This window comes from Camelus dromedarius, chromosome 10 (assembly GCF_036321535.1).
Source record: "Camelus dromedarius isolate mCamDro1 chromosome 10, mCamDro1.pat, whole genome shotgun sequence".
Lineage (NCBI taxonomy): Eukaryota > Metazoa > Chordata > Mammalia > Artiodactyla > Camelidae > Camelus > Camelus dromedarius.
In genome coordinates, this window is record NC_087445.1 from 16,213,924 (window position 1) to 16,236,581 (window position 22,658).

Genomic DNA, 22,658 nt, shown 5'->3' on the forward strand with positions numbered 1-22,658 from the left:
AGCAAAATCAGTTCTGAAAGGGAAGTTCATTGTGATACAAGCATTCCTCAAGAAACAAGAAAAACTTCAAATTAACCTAATCTACCACCTAAAAGAATTTGAAAAAGAAGAAAAACAAAACCCAAAGTCAGCAGAAGAAAGGAAATAATAAATATTAGAGAGGAAATAAAATAGAGATTTAAAAAACAATATAAAGATCAATAAAACCAAGAGCTGGTTTTTCTTGAAAGCATAAATGAAGTTAACAAACCTCTAGCCAGGCTCACCAAGAAAGAGAGAAGACCCAAGTAAACAAAATAAGAAATGAAAGACGAGAAATAACAACCAATACTACAGAAATACAAAGAAGTCATAAGAAAATATGATGAACAGTTATATGCCAACACAATGGACAACCTAGAAGAAATGGACAAGCTCCTAGAAACATACAGCCTGCCAAATTGAGTCAAGAAGAAACAGCTAATTTAAAAAGGTCAATAACCAGAAGTGAAAAAGTACCTTTAATAATAACAAAAACTCACAGCAAACTGAGGTCCAGGGCCAGATTGCTTCACTGGGAAATTCTACCAAAGAATCTGTACCTAAACTTTTCAAACTGTATCAAAAAAACTGAAGAGGAGGGAACACTTCCAAAGTCATTTTATGAAGCCACCATCCCCTTATACCAATACCAGACAAAGACACCACAAAAAAGAAAATTACAGGTCAATATTGTTGGTAAATATAGATGTAAAAATCCTCAACAAAATATAAATGAACCAAATCAGATAGTATGTGAGAAGGATCATACACCATGATCAAGCTGTATTCATTCCAGGTTTGCAAGGACTATTCAACATTTTCAAATAAATCAATGTAATATACCACATCAACAAAAGAAAATACAAAAACCACATGATCATCTCAATACATGTAGAAAAAAACATTTGATAAAATTCAGTATCTGTTCATGACAAAAACTCTTGCCAAAGTGGGTATAGAAGGAACATATCTTAATAAAAAACATTTATGACAAATCCACAGCCAATGTAATACTCAGTGGTGAAAAGCGGATTGCCTTCCTGCTAAATTCAGCAACAATACAAGGATGCTCACTCTCACCACTTCTATTCCACATAGTATTGGAAGTCCTAGCCAAGGCAATCAGACAAAGAAAAAAAAAAAGACACAAAAGATATCCAAATTGGGAGGGAAGAAGTAAAATTGTCATTATATGCAGATGATATGATACTGTATATAGAAAACCCCAAGACTCCACACAAAACCTATCAGAACACATAAAGGAATTCAGCAAGGTAGCAGAATACAAAATTAATATACAGAAAATCTGTCACATTTCTTTACACTGAAAATGAAATATCAGAAAGTAAAAAATGACTCCATTAAAATTCTGTTAAAAAATAAAATACCTAGGAATAAACCTAACCAAGTAGATGAAAGTCCTATAAACTGAGAACTATAAAACATCAATAAAGGAAATTGAAGATGATTCAAAGTAATAAAAAAAATCCATAACCTTAGAGTAGAAGACACAATATTCTTAAAATGGCCATACTACCCAAAACAACCTATAGATTTAATGCAATCCCTATCAAATTATGCATGACATTCTTCATAGAACTAGAACAAAGGATCCTAAAATTTATATTGAACCAGAGAAGACTCAGAATTGCCAAAGCAATCCTGAGGAAAAAAAGCAACAAAGCTGGAGATATAGCCCTCCCAGGTTTCAGACAACACTACAAAGCTACAGTAATCAAAACAGCAGGGTACTGGCACAAAAACAGACTTAGGGAGCGATAGAATAGAGAGCCAGAAATAAACCCACACACCTATGGTCAATACATCTTTGACAAAGGAGGCAAGAATATACAATAGAGAAAAGACAGTCTTCTCAGCAAATAGTGTTGGGAAAGATGGACAGCTTCATGTAAATCAATAAAGTTAGAATACTCCCTCACACCATAAACGACAATAAACTCAAAATGGCTTCAAGACTTAAATATAAGACACAACACCATAAACCTCCTAGAGGAGAACATAAGCAAAACATTCTGACATAAATCTTAGCTATGTTCTCCTAGGGCAGTCTACCAAGGAAATAGAAATAAAAGCAAAATAAACAAATGGGACCTAATTAAACTTATTAACTTTTGCACAGCAAATGAAACTATAAATAAAAGGGAAAGACAACGTACAGAATGGGAGAAAATACTTGCAAAAGATGCGACTGACAAGGGCTTAACTTCCAGAATATACAGACAGCTCATATAATTCAGTATCAAAATAACAAACCACCCAGTCAAAAACTGGACAGAAGACATAGAGACATAACTTCAAAGGAGAAACACAGATGACTAATAGGCACATCAACATTGCTAATTATTAGATAAATGCAAATGAAATCTACATTCAAGTATCACCTCACACCAGTAAGAATGGCTGTCATCAAAAAGTCTATAAATAATAAATTCTGGACAGGGTGTCAAGAAAAGATAACCCTCCTACACTGTTAGTGGGAATATTAATTGGTACAGCAACTACGGCAAACAATATGGTGGTTCCTTAAAAAAATAAAAAGAGTTACTATATGATCTAGCAATCCTACTCCTGACCATATGTGTCCAAGAAATATGAAAACTCGAATTTCAAAAGATACATGCACCCCAACATTCATGGCAACACTATTTATAATAGCTAAGACATGGAAGCTACTTATGTTTCCATAAACAGATGAATGTGTAAGTCAGATATATTTTATATATATATATATATATATATTTATATATATATATATATATATATATATATATATATGCATATGCAATAGAATATTACTCAGCCACAAAAATGAAGTTTCCATTTACAGCAACATTTCCATCTGCATCAGATTAAAAGTTACCAAAGGAAATATAGCAGACTAAGATAAATGCCTTTCCATTCTTTCAAAAAGATTAAAGTGAAACACTTGGGTAAAATGTAGACAGATTACAATATTTTTTTTAAAAAGAAGATAAAACAGAATAAACTGAAAAATTTTAAGAGCCCAGGGAATTAATTTGAGTTAAACAATAAAGCTATTTAAAAAAAGGGTAATAGAAACAATAGGAAAAATGCTGAAAAGAGTTAACAGAAAGGAAAATCTTTAGAAAATTACACTTAAAAATTAAGAAATGTGACAAAAGGGAGTATGATGGCTAGGTAACACCAAGGATATTTAATATATACTTAGTATTACCTAAAAAGAGAAAATCTCAAAGATACCAATTGAAGACAAATACATACCTAAAATAAAGGCCTGAATTTGTACTTTTTCAAAAATATTCATTATTATGTCAATTTTGTCTTAATGCTCTCACTTTATTCTGAGTAAGGCTTATTTATTTTAATCCTGACTTTGTGTCCTTTCTTGTGACATGAATTGGATGGTTCCCATTTTTAGATTGTATACATTTGTATCTACTTCAATTCTGAGGGCCTTGTTTGTGTTTAATTGTTCAAGTGCTTACTTGGATAACTGACAGGTATTTATTCCAGATTTTCCAAATTTTAGACACTACTCCATTCTATTGGGAATAAGAAGGAAAGCAGAGCAAACTGTACACTTAGATGCCTCTACAATACAGAGGTTCATAAAAGTTGAAAAGGAAATGATAACAAAAAACCAAGACCTTGTGGCAAAAATAGACAAAAATAAAGAATGAAAGAAAAAGAAGGATTATGGAATTAGCTCCTAATAAATCTATGCTCCTGTAAATTATGGTTACAAACTCTGTACAAAACAAAACAAAAATTAATGAAAAAAACCTCTAAAAATAAGATGGATTTTGGAAGGGAGTCAAAATTTGTTGGAAGTAATCTGCACTATTGACTTCACCATTATTTGACGTTATACCCTGAAGGCCACAGCAGTTTCAATGGTAGTGACTCAGGGTGGCCAAAACTCCCATAGTAATTAAACCCCACTGTCTTTCTAGAACCAGAGCAAAGAGGTCCGCAGCTCCACAGCAATTTTTAGCTAACTCCTGAAAGATGCCAGCATAGGCTAAAACTGAAAGCAGTTCACAGTGAAGACTTAAAGGACTAAACTGAAGATACCACCCCTCTGCAGGCTTAGGCAAGGGTGTATGAATCTAACCAAGTTAACTGACTATGATTAAAAAAAAAATGTCAAAATCATGAGTATACACAACATTAATATTGACATTGTCCAGGATAAAGCAAAAATTACTAAACTTCAGATCAAACAAAATGTGACCCACTTTCAAGAGAAAATAAAATTGACACAGGGTAAACCCATGGTGACAAGATATCAGACAATGATTGAAAAGTAACTATTAGAGCTCAGGTCAGTGAAGGTAAGGAAAATATTCACTGTATCTGAAAATACATTAAATCAGCATAAAGAAATAGAACACATAAAAAGGTTCAATATCTGAAATAAAACATTCACTCATTGGCTTAGTAGCAAAATACAGATGACAGAAGCCAGTGAACTTGAAGATAGATCAATAGAAATTATCCAACTGGAAGGAGATGAAAAACGTTTCACAAAATGAAGAGAGCCTCAGGGGCCTATGGAGTATAATATCAAAATGTCTGACATATGGGTCATAAGAGTTCGCTAAGGAAAGGAAAACAAGAATGGGCCAGACAAAAAACTGCTTGAAAAATGGCCCCAGACTGCCCATATTTGATGAAATACATAAATTTCCAGTCTCAGGAAGTATGGAGAACCCATGATAAATTCAGAGAACAATGCATAGTTACATCACAGCAAAACTGTTTAAAATGAAAGGTAAACAGTAAATCTTAAGAAGTCAAAGAAATGTGTCATATGACATACAAGGCAACATCTACTTTGAATTACAATGGGCTTCTCTTCTGAAACCACAAACTTAGAAGACAATAGAGCAACCTTTCAAAATCAAGAAAGAAAAGATGATTCAGAATTTATAAATAACTCTTTACAATTTAATTAACAGAAAATAAGTTGACTTATTTTCTTCTGTTAATTGAGCACGTATTTTGAAAAGATAAAAACCAAGAATATACACTTATGGAAAGTAAACATATGAAAAGATGCTCAGCATCATTATTTATCAGGGAAATGCACATTAAAACCATAATGAAACAGTGCTATTGACTCATGTGAGTGGCTAAAATTAAAAGTGTGATTATAACAAGTGTAGACTAGGATAAGGATAAGCTGAAAATTTTATATACTATCTTTTAACCACTTTACTGAAAGATTGTAAGGTTTAGAGATTGAAATGTCAGGATGGTTTGTAGCAAAAATCAAATACGGCATCAAAATACATATACAAAGCCAGCAGAAAGTAGAAGAGAGAAATTTACATAAATAGAATGATGTTAGGAAATTGTAACTCATTTATTTACACAAAAAAAGGTGAGGAGATAGACTATTACAATACACTATACCCTGGAAGCAGATCATTTTTCTCTCTTTTCAATTGGCCATGAATTTCTTTGAAAGTTATACTAGGCCATAAAAAACAATTTCAAATAAGTCAAATATTCTTTTGAGACACAATGCAATGTTATATAAATGTGTGTATTCATTTATCTTTTAAAATTACAAATATGAACACTTTAAGATATTATTTTGTGTTGACCTTGACCTTCCGTCTGATTCATTGACCACTTACTGAAATTGCATTAAATTACATAGTTCAAGTCTAAGTAAGATTGACTAAAATAGGAGAAATGCAAGCATATTCTACTCAATCCAGCCCTCCCATTTCCAGATATTCTTTACAAATCATTCCATTCCTGCCTTGATCCTAGTGATCCTGCAAATGTCTCCTCTAGACTTTGTAAAATAGCATTTTATTAGAACAGTATACTTAATTAACATAGAAATATGATTATTGAAAATGACAATACTAAGCTTGCCAACTGTATATTAATAATGAGTCATTTAAATTCTCTATTGCTATCACTTTGGGACATTCTCATAGATCTCATTCACAGTAGTAAGAAATGCAATTTGGGGAAGGAATGACTTGATAATTTTTCATCATACTTTTTGACTTGTTTCTTCATTGTGACTAATTTTCCAGTGGGGATGTAAATAGCTTTCTTCTTCAGCAGTCTCACATTAGTCTTCCATACCTATTTCTAGCACACTGGCTAACATAAAAAACTAAGCTATGGAATAAGACAGACCCTGGTTTTGATTCACAATCCATTCACTTTGTAACTTTGGGAGCTTCGGCAAATACCAGTTACCTTGAGATTTATGTCCCTCATTTGTACAACGGAAATCTCAGTACATACATCCTTTGGGGTACATACATAGTAGAAGCCAAGTAAGTGGTAGTCATTATGATGAACAACCATAATACTTGTTAGCAAAAAACAAACAAAACAAAAAACACTTCCAGTTCCAGTCCATTTGACAGATTTAATATCAACAATCGTAAAACATACAACAATGGGAATATTTTATATTCTACCAAGTGCACGCCCATTCACTTCCAATCTGCCAATGCTAAGTCTCACAGCTCAAAGTTTGTTTTTTAATACCTATGTAAACAAAAGTTTTCCTGTCTTGAGTTTTTGCCATAAAGTAAGATTTCAGGTCCAATGTCTTAACTGTGTTAATACGTTGGGAGAAATTCCCTCAACAAAAAGTCTAGCAGTTACAAAGTGTCACAACAGAACTAATCTGCAAGCTGTAGGTCAACCTGTTACCTCAGGGTAGATTTGAGACAAGTCTTACCAAAGATGTCTCTGAAAAATATGTGGCACTGTTTTAAATGCACTTTATTATTTTCTGTTATTTATTGTTTTCTTCTCAAAAGTCATTTCAAAAACATAACAGCAAAAGAAGTATCATCTTTACCCAAAAGATAAGAAGTAGAGTTCCTGATAGAAATATTCAAATGTTTCACTTATTCTTATTTAATATTCTGTATTTTTGTTTCTCCCTGTTAAAATGCACAAGAATAAAAATCTGAATTACTCTTAATAGTCAGTGGGTTAGGGAAACTTTAAGAAAATCTGGGTAAATTATAACAAAAGTACATAGCTACATCTGTCATCCCTTTGTTATTCCTTGGAAGTAATAATTTTTAAATCTTTTCTGCTTTTAACTAACCCTACAGTTAGATATTTAGTACCATTCTCGGATTTTACAGTTTTTCAGATATTCCTACCAAATATTCTTGATAGAAATACTTTGTTAACTTTGCACAACTGCTTTTGGTGGCCTTTTTGGCATATCTCTAGATAGAAATGCCAAGGTTTAACTGATATGGACTTGTAGTTCTCTGGCTGAGTTACAAGATAACTCTCAGGCATTCTTGTGAGTTGTTCAATAAATTCTCCACTGAAACTTAAAGGCAGGTATGTTGAAGTGCTCCTGAAGATGATTTACCATATCCTACTTCCTTTCCTCATAATTTGGAGAATGTGAATCAAAGACATTTCTCTGGTTGTAAAACAACACATGGTTTGAGGTTAAAATTTAAAAGAGTTAAATAAAACATTCTCTGAACAGATAGTGGCAAAATTAACAAATTAACAAGCAGGCAGTGCAGTATCTTTATTCTTAAAGAATATTTGGCTATTTTTGAGCACCTACCCTTAAATACTCCTCAAGGCTCTTGTAAATATGGTGGAAAATAAAATAGATAAAGCTTCTGTCTCCGTTCAATTGATAAACCCCATGGAGTTAGGATTAACTTTTCATTTTAATACACCAATACATGTAATTTTGCAAAAGGTCTTTTTTAGTTTGATGTTATATTTGAAGAATGGGAATCAAAACATTTACAATAATGAAGCCACCATCTAAAACAGTCATTTCTAAGACTTTTATAGCAGTCTTGAAACATTCATATAATCCTTTTATCTTCTAAGATTAAAAAAATGTGTATTGTGGGTTTGGCCTTTGTACATTGTATTGAATTATTGTGGGGAACTTAGAATGGGATTCTTTTTAAGCTTATTGAGGCTAAATAACAAGTCATCCATTTAGTACCTGGAAACCAAGAAAAGATGATTGAGGTCAGATCAGATTAAACACAAACACTGAACAGTTTCTATTTGATGGGCATACTTATAAAAGGCAGGATAGTTTTATCAATATCATTTTTCTACTTCATTAGCTTTATTTAGCCTGCAGGCTACAGAGCAGGACCACAGATCTCTTCACTATTAGTCCACTTCTATCAAGCTGTGAGGAAAATGGCAAGAAAACTTCATGAAGTCTCAAAGGGCAACTATGAATAGATCCAATTCCTTTTCCTGACTTCACCTCCAGAACTCTGTTGATGCTTGATGCACATTCAAAGAAGCATGCACTTTAACAGGAATATTCACTCACTCTCTATTGCATCTCTAGGAATTGTGCAAATGCCTCTTAGAATCTACTTGAAGAAAACGGGGATTTGTCTATAATCAGAGTCAACTAGGTAAGGCGATTATTTAATAGAGAAAATTATCTGGTTTATATCACCTAGACCTAACATGGAGCCAGGTATGTCAAGAAATTTTGATGCTTAAGACACAAAACCATTAAAGTAAACTTAACACTTCTCAGAAAAGCAGATTGGAGGAGAAAATGCTGTATGTCCAACATAATTCTTTAATCCTTTGTCACTACACAGGAGTTTAAAGAGCCTAAGGCTTCCCATGTTAATTCAATGAAAACCGTTACACTCTCAATCCTCAGTTTTATCATCTCCTTTTTAAAAGAGTAAAAGAAGATTCAGTTGAATATGACTTACATATTGAAACACGCTCCTCAGACTCTGGTATCACTTGCTTCAATATTTTTTAAATATTTCTTCAAGGCTTAAGAAAAATCATCATTATCATCACCTTTGATTCTAGACTTTTCATAATCATGTTTCCTTTAAGAAATTATGTATCAGGGGGTTTAGTTTAAAAACAGAGAAATTTTGACGGGGTTGGCTAAGGTTTCAGTCTTTAAGTAAAATTTGAAACGGGTTTCTTGATGTATTGTAACATTAACTCACCTGCTATATAAACTCTTCTCTGAAGGGAAGTCAGAATGAGAAATCCCAACTGGCCAACTACAGTGCTGAGCACCAGTATTAATAATATATTGCTGTTTGCCTAGAAACTTACCAGCTATTATACTTTTTAAAAGAGTAATCATATAATTCCCCTCTGGTAGCCACAATTCCCTGCTCAGTTCTTTCCCTAGAATGGCATTAGACAGAAAGTTCCCCTGGTTGAAAGCTTCTTTCTATTTGATATAGTAGCGGAGCTGACAGCACTTTGCGGGTAGCAGGGTATCTTAAAAGTTTCAGTATCTTTTCAAACAATCTTTCTTGGCTTCCCCTGCCCCTTGGCTACTAAAAATCTGAAAGGCACTCAGCAAAATCAACTTCCAATTTCAAAGAATTTGTCTGTTTTCAAGTCAACTTTGTTTAAAGAGAATTTAAATACAGTTCATCATTTGAAAAAATTGAAATTCGTACATTACAAATAACCCAAGGGCAGCCCCAGAATTTCTGGAGTGCTGAGAGAATGCGGCAGCCAGGTGTACAGACAACCCAGATGCAACGTATCTGAGGGTCAGACCACATGGTTAATTCAAAGCATTCTGCAAGACAGCAAACCTCAAAGCTACCATATCAGCTTCCTATTTCATACCGCCCAGTAAGCCTATGCCATCCCAGAAGCTATAGTTCAGCCCTGACTTTTCTCTTTCCATGTAAACAAATTATGTTGAGAATCCTGTAAAAGGACTTAACTTAGTAAGTTGTTAAGCCAATGCCAAAGTATCAGAAATTACAGGCAGGGAGTGAGCAAAACATAAGCAGAGGAAGTAGAAGGTAGTAGTCGGGGGCAACGAGGGTGAGAGGAGAGGGAGAGGAGAACAATTGTTCTACTATTTCAAAAAGACTACATCCAAATAAGCTGGATGTATAAAAGGCAGAAATTATTCCTAAAGTGTTCACTTTCAGCCATCCATTCAATTATGATTTCAAGAAGCATTTATGTATCTTATTGATGTATGTCTTGCCATGTGTAGATGCTGTCCTGTAAACTGAGGGAGAAGTGTAACAAAGAAAGAATCTAAGAATCTCCTCCTTACCTCCAAGGCTCCTATAATCTTGTGGAGGAGACATAAAATAGATGACTGGTAGACAGGCAGACAGATAGACAGACAGACAGACTGACCGACCGAAAGTTATAATTTGCACTAGTTGAGGAAGATTTGGGAGATTAGGGTAGGGGATTATTGAGGAGATGGATTTAGAGAGAGATTTAAAGTAATGCGTCAATGGAGAGTATCTGTGGCAAAGAGAAGGACAATCCTAATAGGGACAAAACCACAGTAAAAATTAGCTATATGGAGGGCAAATCATAATCTGGAAATGAAGAGAGAGAGTCTAAATTAGCAGAAATGTGGCATGCACATTCTTCAGTCTGGTGGAAGAAGAAAAATGCCAACTTGGTCCAGATTTTAGTGGAAAGGCTTTCAGCTTTTCATTGTTGAGCATTACGCTGGCTGTAGGTTTGTCACAAGTGGCTTTTATTATGTTGAAATATGTTCCCTGTATACCTACTTAATTAAGAGTTTTTTAAATCATAAATGGGTATTGAATTTTATCAAATGGTATATTTATACAGTGGAATACTACTCAGCCATAATAAATAATAAAATAATGCCATTTTCAGCAACGTGGATGGACCTGAAGATTGTCATTCTAAGTAAAATAAGCCAGAAAGAGAAAGAAAAGTATCATATGACATTACTTATACGTGGAATCTAAAAAAAAAGACAAACAAAATTACAAAACAGAAAAAAGAGACTCACAGACATAGAAAACAAACTTATGGTTACCAGGTGGGGGAGGAGGTAGAAAGGGATAAATTGGGAGTTCAAGATTTGCAGATACTAATATATATATAATAGAACAAGTTTATACTGTATAACACAGGGAACTATATTCAGTATCTTGTAACTTATGGTGAAAAAGAATATGAAAATGAATATATGAATATTCCTATATGACTGATGTACTGCAGTGTACACCAGAAATGAACACACTGTAAACTGACTATACTTCAATAAAAATATATTTTAAAACAGGCACATTGGGAACAGATTTTGCAGGGTTTTGTCACATTAAATGTATTTTCTTGTTAATCCCTTGGTAATTAAAAGGCAACAAAGACTTCTAAAATAAGTGCATTTATCAACTCTTCAACTACAGAAAGAAAATTCTGAATGTAGTACATAGCACATTTGATGGAGGAGAGATAATAAAAATCAACAACGTTCATTAGCTGTTGCATCATGTAAGAGAGAATGAAGAAAAGGGAGTGGAATGGAAGCAATACATTAGAGCACTCTCTCCTCAGACCTGCCTAATGGAAAATTTGTCCAGAAATCTTATTAAATTTATCATTCCATAAGCCTATCATGGGATCTAGGTTATTTTATATTGTAGGTCTAGATGGAACATGAGAATTTGCTTAAGAAGTATTTCAGATAATTCTTACCCCAGGAGAATTTTGGGGGAAACTAAGAGGGTTTGTGATCAGGGTTACTTATTAGGGAACACAGATAAGAGACTGTGCTAAGCAGTGGCAGGGGTACGCCAAGGGGCACACAGATATGAAAAGTCCCCATATTAATAACATTTTGCATAATCTAAGTATAATTAAGAAGTCAAATGGGTTGCACGTTGTGTGGATTTATTCAGTTGCTTGTAAAATTTGATGATGGTAGTAGGGAAGGTAGCAAAGAAGCAAGCAGTTAGGTTTTGACATATATATTAAGGAACTCTAAAGCAGCACAAAATGAGTTGTCTTTTGGTATCATTTCTAATATAATGACTATATATGATGCTAACTTTAAAAAAAAAAACACATAGAGCAAAGCCAAGAAGGAATACAATTTGTGTTAAGATAAACGATCATTTTAATAATAATTTAAAATGCATCACTTCGTTACGTTAATGAATCTACCTTCCCCATTTATAATGGCTTCTTATGCTAGGGTTACAAATAGAGAACATAAATATTTATGTTTCCTAAATAAGAGTGAAAACCCCAGATTTAATATTTATGTGCTAGATTCTTCTTTTTGCTGGAAAAGTTCCACATTTAAAAGTTAATAAATCTCAGTGTGATACAGATATTTGCTTCTTTTCCTGGTATTAAATCCTATTCCCTCTGACTTAGCAGGATATGCAGAAAGTTGGATCTTATCAAATCTTTGAGCTATCTGCTTAGGAGAGGCTTCTTTGAGCTCACACTGTTCCCTTGTATTTGAAGCCCCAGCCTATCTGAATACTTGCTGTTCTTGCCACCACACAATGTGATGGTGACCCGGAAGGAACTGTGCTTGATAGGACAATGCGATGCTTGAGCCTCAGGCCTGCCAGTGCTGACACGGACAAGGCCTGTGGAAGGCGCTGCATCTCTTCATTTTCTTCATGACTGACTCCAGACTGTTCATACCAAATACACTGCTTTAACTTAGTATTGCAAGAAAAACTAATATGGAAGGAGATTAAGTTTTCTGCTCAAAATAAATTCTTCAGAATTCAAACTACAAATCCAGAGGTTCACCCTTCATAAGGGAACATCCCTTAAGTCATGCATAAATCCTTCAGTTTCTAACCTCAGGCCCCTAGTCTCAGCTGCTTAGGTCAAAAGCAGAGTCCATCTAAACACCTTGCACTTTTAAGAAACTTACTTCCTTGATTGATGCCTCTTATTCTCTGAATCGCTCCTCTTTCCTATGTGTGTTTCCCAATGTTTGTTTAATTTTTAATTAAATCAAAGGCATTCTAACACTTTGCTCAGTTCTGAAGAACAACGTAGTGTCTACCCAACTGAAGAAGGATATATTTCTGTGAAATCATCCCTTGTATTTGGAAACAGCTGGTTAAGCTTAAGACTATTGTTTGATTTCTTAAGTGATTTTCATTGCAGTCTGCCAGATTAAAAATGAAGCATTCTATTTCCTTACTACATTTTATTCCAAGATGCCATTCTATTTTATAATTTTTATGAGTCTTTAGAATATGCAATTCAAGAAATGCTTGATTTAAGACAAACATTACTCTAAAATATACCATTACTATATAAATCAGTATTCTTTAAAAAAAAACAAAACAAAACAAGGAAGAAGAGATTGCAGATCAATCTGAAGTCTTATTTTTAACAATCTGTACTTCAAATGTGGGACTCTCCTTCATTCCTTAGGTTTAAACAATTATCAATGTTCTATGCATATTTCTGTATTTTTAAATAACTGTTTATATGTATTCACTGGAAGTAAATACAAATGAATTTATTACTTCATTACTGAGTTGACCATAACTTAAAAACAAACATAGCTGTATGTTCAAACTTTTTGTCATCTTTAGAAGAGTCACATGGAACTACACGTCAAAACAATATATCACTGGGGGAAAGGCCAATGATTTATCCATTGGATTATTCCAGACTACCATATCCCAAGGGCTAAATACCCCTGCATTTCTGGTATGTCATATTGGTCCTCCAGGCAGCCACCAAGGTAGGTAGAAGTCTCTCTTGGCAAAGAGAAGTCAGGTTCAGCCAGTGCTCAGTAATCCAAGTAGGGCCATGGAGACATGGACTCCACATATGAAGATCCTAGCTCTTTAATGATGGCTTTTAATACTTGATTAAATGAAATAAAATTTATCCTCAAATATGGCCAACAGGTTTTGCCTTGCTCTCATGATCAATTAGTTTAATGTTATCAATATTTTTATTGAACTTATAAAAACAATTATATTACCATGAAAAAATGGCACCTTGATAAAAGTATTTGTTTCTGAATATTGAGGAGTTAGTAAGAATTGAGTATTATTTTTTAAAGTTTCATTTCATTTTTTCAAAACTATACTTTATTAAATCGAGTGATTTAAGAAGAAAAAGAGAGGGATTACTCATACGTCCATCAGAAAAGTACAATAAAAATATTACCAACAATTTCAGGTTAACCACAACCAAATTTCATCCTAATCCCTTGAACCTGTGAATACAGCAGGTCACATGGCAAAGGAAAATTAAGCTTATGAATGGAATTAAGATGAACTTTAAGGAATCAGCTACACTAAGAGAGGATGGTATTCTGGATTATCCAGGAGGGTCCAATGTAATCAAAAGGTTTTTTTACGACAGAGGCTGCAGAATCAGTGTCAGAGAAGATGCGATAATGAAGGAAGATTAGAATGACGGGATATAATCCGGAAATGAACACAGCCCTGCCAACACCTTGATTTGAATCCAGTCAGACCCATTTTGGATTTCTGACCTCCAGAACTGTAAAATGATGTATTTGTGTTGTTTTAAGCCCTACGTTTGTGGTGATTTGTTATAGCAGAAGTAGAAAACTAGTGAAAAAAAATATGAATAAATGTGTATCAGATTGATCTCTGGTTACAACTGTATTTTAGGTGAAACTTTTGAAAGATTTTATCCTTGATAAATGGGTTGGGTCAAAGAATCCAACACACTTTCTAGCAATGGGAGGTTACAAAACATCTTGTTAACTTGGCCTCAGTTCTCATTGGTAAAAATGGCACCTTCCTCTCCCTACTCCACCACTCCCATGGAAAAAAAAATAATTTGAACACATGTAACCCCAACTCTGCCTTCATATATATTCCAGCCTTAAATTTTATGTAATCCATGTGGTTATTGAAACCACAATGTAAGAAATTAATTTAAAATGGTCTTGAGTTGGAAGTGCACCTTACAGAAACAACTGAAAACCTTTTTCCTACGAAATTATTTTCATTTGAGGGCCCTCAGAATATACATAGAATATGATACAGCAAATATAAACACAAAACTTATAAACAGATGTGGAATGTTAACATTGTAAAAAGCCAGCAAAAACAAAAATAGAATTAAATTCTAACAACTTCAGATATGGAATTATCAACTACAAAATATAAGCATATATAAAAAGAGATGTAATTTAGAAAAATAAATATCCAGTCAAGGATTAAATATTATAAAAAGGCTCTAGGACACTTTCAAAGAACAAAATAAAAGTTCAAAAAAAGAAAATGATTATGGAATATAAAAATTCAATAACAAGACAAAATAGCACATTGAGCAAAGCTGAACAGGCAATGACAAGGAAAAAAGTCAAGAAAAAAATTTGAAGAGGTCAAAGAGAAAAGGCAGACTGGCAATTAAGGAACCCATTATTTTGACAGTGGATTGTTCAAGAGCATTAACAGATCCAGAAGATGATTAGGGGTGCTTTTTTAAACTTCTGAGAAATAATAACTATCAACTTTGAACTAAATGATCATTTTCACAAATTAAAAAGAATCACCAATAGACTTGCAATTTAAAATGAAAGAAAACAAAACTGTTACTGATAAATAAACTGGGTGAACTGGATAACTTGAGACTTGGAGGAAAATTAAGGGTATGCAAAAGAACATAAAACTGTCTTTTTTATATGTTACCAAACTAATTGTTGGATCATCAATGGTTATCATGCAATGCTCTACAGCTTTTTATGTTTGAGAGACTTCATAATTTAAAAGTGATTATAACATGAGAAAATGGAAAATAAAAAGTGTTAAAAATAGCAATTCAGGAATACTCTCAAGGAATTCAAATAAAAAAATAAGAAAATGTAGTAAGTTGAACTGAGTGATAGTTTCAACTGATCATTAGCACCTGGAGTATTGAAAAATAAATGAAAACAAGCAAAGGCACAATAGAATAATTAACTGAGTTTTAAGTGAGTTGAAAACCATAGTTTTATAAAACACTAGTAGACAAAAATATAAGGAAGATATCAGAGACTATAAGTGAGGCTGAAGTAATTGATATATTAGTACCAATAAATATATTAATACCAAAAGTAACACCTAATAGATATATACTATACCCTATATTTAAAGTTTCATAATATTTACAAAACATCCATCTACTTATCATTGTTTTATATACATATATAAAACAAATACTTATATATTATACACAAATATATAAATATATGTATCTTTTATTCCCTGGTGGCCTTTAGCTTTTTTTTTCCCCTTGATTATGCAAGACCCAGTGGACCAGACACAAAATCAGGGCCCACCCTAATGGGGTACCCTACATATAGCTAAGATTCTTCAATCAAGTATGAACTATGAAAAAACAATCCTAAAGAATATGGTAGCATGGAAACTTACAGACTTTGACATTGGGTAGAATAAAAAAAATTAATCTAACCAAGGGAACTTTTAACCGCAAGTAGGCCTTCATACAACATTGTGTCTGAGTCAAACCCAGGATGAAAATTACCTGTTAGGTCTGGTAGAAGTAAACACAATTCCTCTCTGCAACCAATACCTTAAACTACAGCTCAAAAAATTCTACAGAAAAAGAATTCTAAGAAAAAAATGAACTCAGTCAAAAAAAATCACAAAACAGTTGAGGATACAAAGTACTATGTGGATGAGCCAGAAGAAATAAGAGACAGTCTTTCAAGGACTCCAAGGAAAGAGATAAGAATAATAAAATAAGAAAGGCTCTCTAATCTCTGGTGGAAATTTGCTTTCAGTATGGAAATGGTGTAAAATTAATGGAGGCAACTTTATAAAGTTAAGGATTATCTAGATTTAAGTTTTTGATTCTATAGTTACATTAAATTGAATGTTGGAATCCATCTTAAGTATGTTGGATATAGTGAATTAAAAGGTCTGGAGAAGACAGAGGAGAATATAAGAATTATCTCCCACGTGTAATTCTCACTTCTTTGGAAATTCAGTAGGTCTATCCCCTTGAAGATCTAATGTTAGAGCTCTAGGACTCTGTATCCTCAAATCTGGATCAAGACTTTAAGCAAATACTCACTTGTTAGGAAGGGACCTCAAAAAGTCCAGATATATTTTATCACGAGCACATTACTTTTCTTAACAAAAAAAAAGTATCAAGTTAGTGTATTCTAGGTCCCATTTCCTAGCTAAATAATTGCTAGATAACTTTGTAACTGACAAACAAAAAAAGGATATAATTTTGATGATTGCTAGATAATTTTACAGTATGACAAACAAAAAAAGGATGTAATTTTGATGATTAGTCTGACACCTTTCTGATTAACATTCACATTTTCCCTTCCAAGGGCTGCTCCCCCATATACACATATGAAAACTGGAAACGAGTGGGTGTAGGAGACCCTGCATAGACCCCTCTATTGGGACTGTGTATCTAACCCCCAGCTCCTCTCAGTGTTGTCTGCTAATGGCTCACAGCGTCCCCCACTTCTGAGAATGGCCCTGGATCTAGAGGCGCCTCTTAACCAAGAAATACCTAGGAAGTTACGCCCTCTCCTCTCACAAGGAGCAGTAACAGCTAATGGCTGACTGAGTTAGAAGTACAGAAGGCTGGCGCCTTGCCTCAAGGTACGGCAATTTTGTGGTGGTATTTATCTTGTAGAGCTCCCTCTGAACTTTAGCTGAATCCATGCCTTCACCTCGCTTCTTATCCCTTCACCCCCTTACAGGTTTTACCTGAGAGGCTTCCGTCAAAAAATCACTTGCATGAGAATCATCATCTCAGTCTCTCCAGCTAGGCATCCCACACTAAGAAAAAATGTTATGTGAAATTGTTGTAGATTATTTGTTACAACAATGTAAACTGTATGCTGCCGAACATTCAAGAGCTACTCAAGTTAATGCTCACAATATAGGCTATAACTTGTCCCTCCTCCCTCTGGGACATTCTCATGGGCTAAGTAGATACAGTATGTGTCATGTATGTAAGTGTGTTTAAAAATTCTGTATGTAAATGTATTTACTAACATGTATTAATAAACCAAATATATTAATCTTTGTGTAAAACTTCTAACAAAATCATCTAGCATATTTGGACATTTCCCAAATTACTGCGTATTTTTTGCCAAAATAAAATAGGCTCCTTTGAAACCTTAGGGCAAAACTCAGCAACAGGGGTGGGGGTGTGGGGGGCAGTGCATGTGTATGCGTGAGCACTGTCTTCAGCTAAACACTGGCTGTTTAGAGAGAAGGGTATCCTGACCTGTTTCTATATGTTGCTATTTTTATAGCCCATCATGTGAAGAACTCACCTACTAGAAGAGGCATAATCAGGATAAAAAAATAAAACAAAGACTGATTTTGTAAATTTGAGGTTATAGTAGAATAAACATTTTTATAAGGAGATATTTTTAAGTAGAAATCTCTTCAGTTAAGATGAACCACAGCACAAAAGAATTAAGAAAGATTATTTCTTTAAAAAAAAAAAACTTCACTATTTCCCTATTTCTTCCTTTGAACATTGTTTATTCTGCTTTATATTGCTATATATAGTGCAATATAAAAATGATTGCACTAGTTCTTTTTAAACACTGTATCTGATCTTAATGTTCAAGAAAGAAAGTCAGGTTGGATTCAGGCCTCATCCTTGGCACTACCGTGGCCTCTGGGATGTCAGCCAGTGCAGTAGAGAAAGAGATGTCTAGGGCCAAAAAGTCATATTCACTAAGCTAAAACGGTGTATATTCTAGCTAGTTAGCCTTTTATGCACACATTCATGTAGCTATCCATTCACTAAGCACTTCTTGAATATTTAATATATGCGGAGAACTATATGAGAGTCTGAGCATTAGAGATGGACAAGGAATATTTTATATACTAAAGGAACTGGAAGTGTAGAATTGAAAGTCAAACATTTAATAATATATCACAAAGCATAATTTGCTAAGAGTCACAGAGGCAGTATAAACAAGGCTCAAGTACTCCAGAAGGAAGAATAAAAAGAGGTTTGTTCAAAAGAAGAGTTCTTAATTTCTCTCTGCTCTGGTTAATCAGAAATGAGGAAATTTCTTTCCTAAAGAAACAGAAATTGAATATACACTTTCAAGGACTCATAAAATCACAATGAAAAAAGTTTAAAAAAAAATCACAAACAAAATAGGTTAGTATATATGAAAATATTAAAAGGCAAATTTTGAGGGCAGGGGAACCGAACTTCATTTAGTTAAAAAGAAATGGAAAGGAGAATTTGAGCTATTTTAATGGACCACCGTATTTCTGTATCTTGTAATATTTTGAAGCAGCCATGTCAGATGCAGAACAAATGCTGTCAGGATTATGTTCATTTCATTTTTCAGCTTTCAAAATGAGTTTTTTTTTTATTAAAACTGAAAACTTTTAATATTCATTTAACCTGCTCCTGTTCTGTCCTGGGACTAAGGGTCTGGGATTCAAGGACAAATACTCTAAATCGGCAAAAGCCTAATTTTTTCCAATCCATTAAATGCCCAACTATGTTCTCGTTTGCTTAGTTATCCTCAGTATACTGTTTTCACTTTTTTCTTTTACTTTTACCATTTGTGCAGCTTTACTGTGTTTAACTGTGCCTTTTGCATGCAGTCTCTTAGCTGTTTATTCAAACCTTTGTCTTTCCTCTCTGAGGATTCTGTTTGCTTCTACCACACACCCACATACCTGAGAGCATTATTCAGGGCTAATTTAAATTATTTTATCAGCTTGGGGTGTTCTGTGCCACACAGATAATATGAAGTTTTCTGCCAATCACCCTGAGGGCTATATTAAGTAACCAATGAAGATTTGAGACTAGAAAATGTTCTTGCATTCCCCTGGACAGCTTGGTAAATTTTAAGTTTAGTCTCACTCTGAGATCTCTGAGGTTTCATTTATATGGAAGGCTAGATGATACTAAATTTCAGAAGATAAATGCTCCAAAATTATCAAGACCTAGAGTCCATATTGTGCTGGTGGAATTAAAACTTCTCTTTTCAAACATTTATTGGAGATCTAACAGGTGTCTAAATAATGCAAGATGATGGAATCAAAATCTTTTTCAGGCTTTCAGTCCAGCTATTGCTTGTCTCAGTCATTTTACTACATATGCAAGTGGAGTAAGGGATTTAAATTCTTGTGATTTATCATGGCATTCCCTGGCAGATTACTTATAGAACAGGTTCAGGGGAACAACATCAGAGTGGAATGGAATGGAAAGCCTAACGTCATCTCGATGCTCCATAAAATCAAGACCCTTCAGAAATCCTTAGCAAATAGACTTTCATCATTTATCAGAAGTTCCCAGGTATTCCCATTTTCCCTTCTTGTTTCGGGCTCTTCTTACGGAGTTCAAAGTTAGTTTACTGCTTTTACTACCTTCAGTATCTCTCTCCAAAATTTCCTTTCCCTAGTATCAAGTCTCAGGTTTCAAACTGTATTCAAATTAGTCATCCTTGAATATACACACTCACTTTCAAGTCCTCATTCACAAACTTCAATTAATGATTTTCCCCTCAAAGGTCATCTGACTTATGGTCGGTCACATGGTGTTCTGCAAATACAGAGTCCCTAGTGGAGCATGTTAAGTATACATTTTTACAATGTACAAGATATAATGTTTGCTGAATTCAAAGATACAGAAGGAAACATAGGCAAAAATTGTAATTTTTAAAAAGCTTCAGGGCTTTTTTATTAATATATATATAATCCATTTTCAGTTAAATTTTGGAAGTTCTTATGTTTAATATGAATCCCAATTGATGCATCAATACTGATTTAGAAGATTATGCCTTCTCCAATGTATTGGTTATACCCTTACTGAAGGTCATTTATTCATATGTTTATTTCTAAATTTTCTCTTCTGTTGCATTTGTCTTTTTTTTTATTAATGCCAATACTCTCATGTGTTGATTAATGTGCTTTTATAGTAAGTCTTGAAATCAAGGTCATACACTCCAACTTTCTTTTTCAAAGTTGTTTGGCTGCTCTTTGCCCTTTGCCTTTTCATACGAATTTTAAAACCTACTTTAGAATCCAAATTCTGTGTTACAAAAAGGTTTCCTAAGATTTTGACTGGGATTGTGTTAAATCTTCAATTTAGAAAGAAATATTGTGTGACAGCCCTCTTCCTCTACCTGCTGTCCCCATGTAAGGATACAAGCCAGGAAGAAAAGTCCTCACCAGGAACCAAATTAGGTGACAACCAGATCATTGGACTTTCCAGACTCCAAAATGGTGAGAGATAAATTTCTATTATTTAAGTCACCTAGTCTACGGTATTTTGGTACAGAAGCCCAAGCAGACTAATAAGACATGGCATTTCATTTTATGTATTATCCACTCACCCAGAGTTATTTTAAAATTGTTTGCTATGATAAATAACCACATAATAGACATTTTATGTATAAAGATTTAACTGTAACTCTGAATATTTCATATCGGTCTCATTTTTTTCTCCTTCCAAAGGAATTTCAGGCATCCAATGACGAATTCCAAACTAGAACACACTGTCAACTTTGCAATATCACTGTTTAGTGCTACCTAACTAGAAGTAACTCTGGTACTTTTTCTTGTAAACTATACAAATCAATTCTTTATGACAGGCTATTTTGTATGTATCCTTTTTAGTGCCAACTCACGTTTAAATTTCTATCTTTTCACCTTTACAAATCTGTTTCTAAAAAAAAATTAAGTAGGTTCTTTAGCACAGAGCAGTATTATTTCCTTTTCCTTGCAGATCTAAAGATACAACGCAGATGTTTAATAAAGGCTTGATAAATTAAAATAAACACCGAGGAATAATATTTTCTCAATTTATCACTTTTCTTATGTTTTCTTTATATAATGTCCATATGTAACAGACAAAAAATTAGTATACATGACATGCCATTTGTGATTGTGCTTCTGGGCATGAGATAGAATAATTGTAACTGAAGATTTAGACAGTCATACAAAATTAGGAATGTTTATTTTACTTCAGTAATACTTATCACATGCTTACCTACAGATGAGCATAGCAAAATATCTTAATAAAGTATATTTATCCTTATCACTATGTTTTAGCATAAAGAGAAGGCTTTCTCCCTTACTGATAAAAACACTACTTTCTCACAGTCACCGTAACACAGGCCTAGACCTGAATCCAAAATGCAGTACAGGATATTTAAAACTATGTATTTCCTAACTCCTTATAAAACTAATTTAACTGGCAATTTGAATCTTGGGGCAACTAGCATAAGCTGAAACTCAGATTTCCTCAAATCGTAAATGGAAAATGTATAAAATGATGACATTTATTTTCACTTCTGAATTGTAAACTCACATGTTAATGTTTTTTACTACTCTCCTATAGTCTTTCCAGTAAGGAGTTAGTCTGGTTTAAATTTCACAGCCTAATGAGCAATGAGAATATAGCTACTTTTTTTATTCTTTGGAAAGTGTAAAGAGAATGTAACACCTTTGAAATATATGATGACAAATCTAATGCCTAAGTAGTAGATTCCAAAAGCTCTACTGATATTTTTTGTCATAACTCTAGGCTTTTACATTTTTATCAACCTCATCTTTATCCTAATACATTTTAATTTTTATCTCTAACCCTATAGCATCAACAGAACTGACCCCAATTCTTCACCAAACCAATTACTGACATAATTAAATGAGCTAATTTCTCTGAATTTACTTTCAACTGTTACTATGGGCTAGTAACATATTCAGTATAACTTTTTAAAAAAGCCTTCATTGTTATACTACATAATCTAAAACAAGTATTTAAAAATATTTACAATAAACTCTATTTACTAGACTATTTATTAGATATCCCAGTCTTAAAATTCTAGCCTGTCCATAAATATGATAATTTTAACA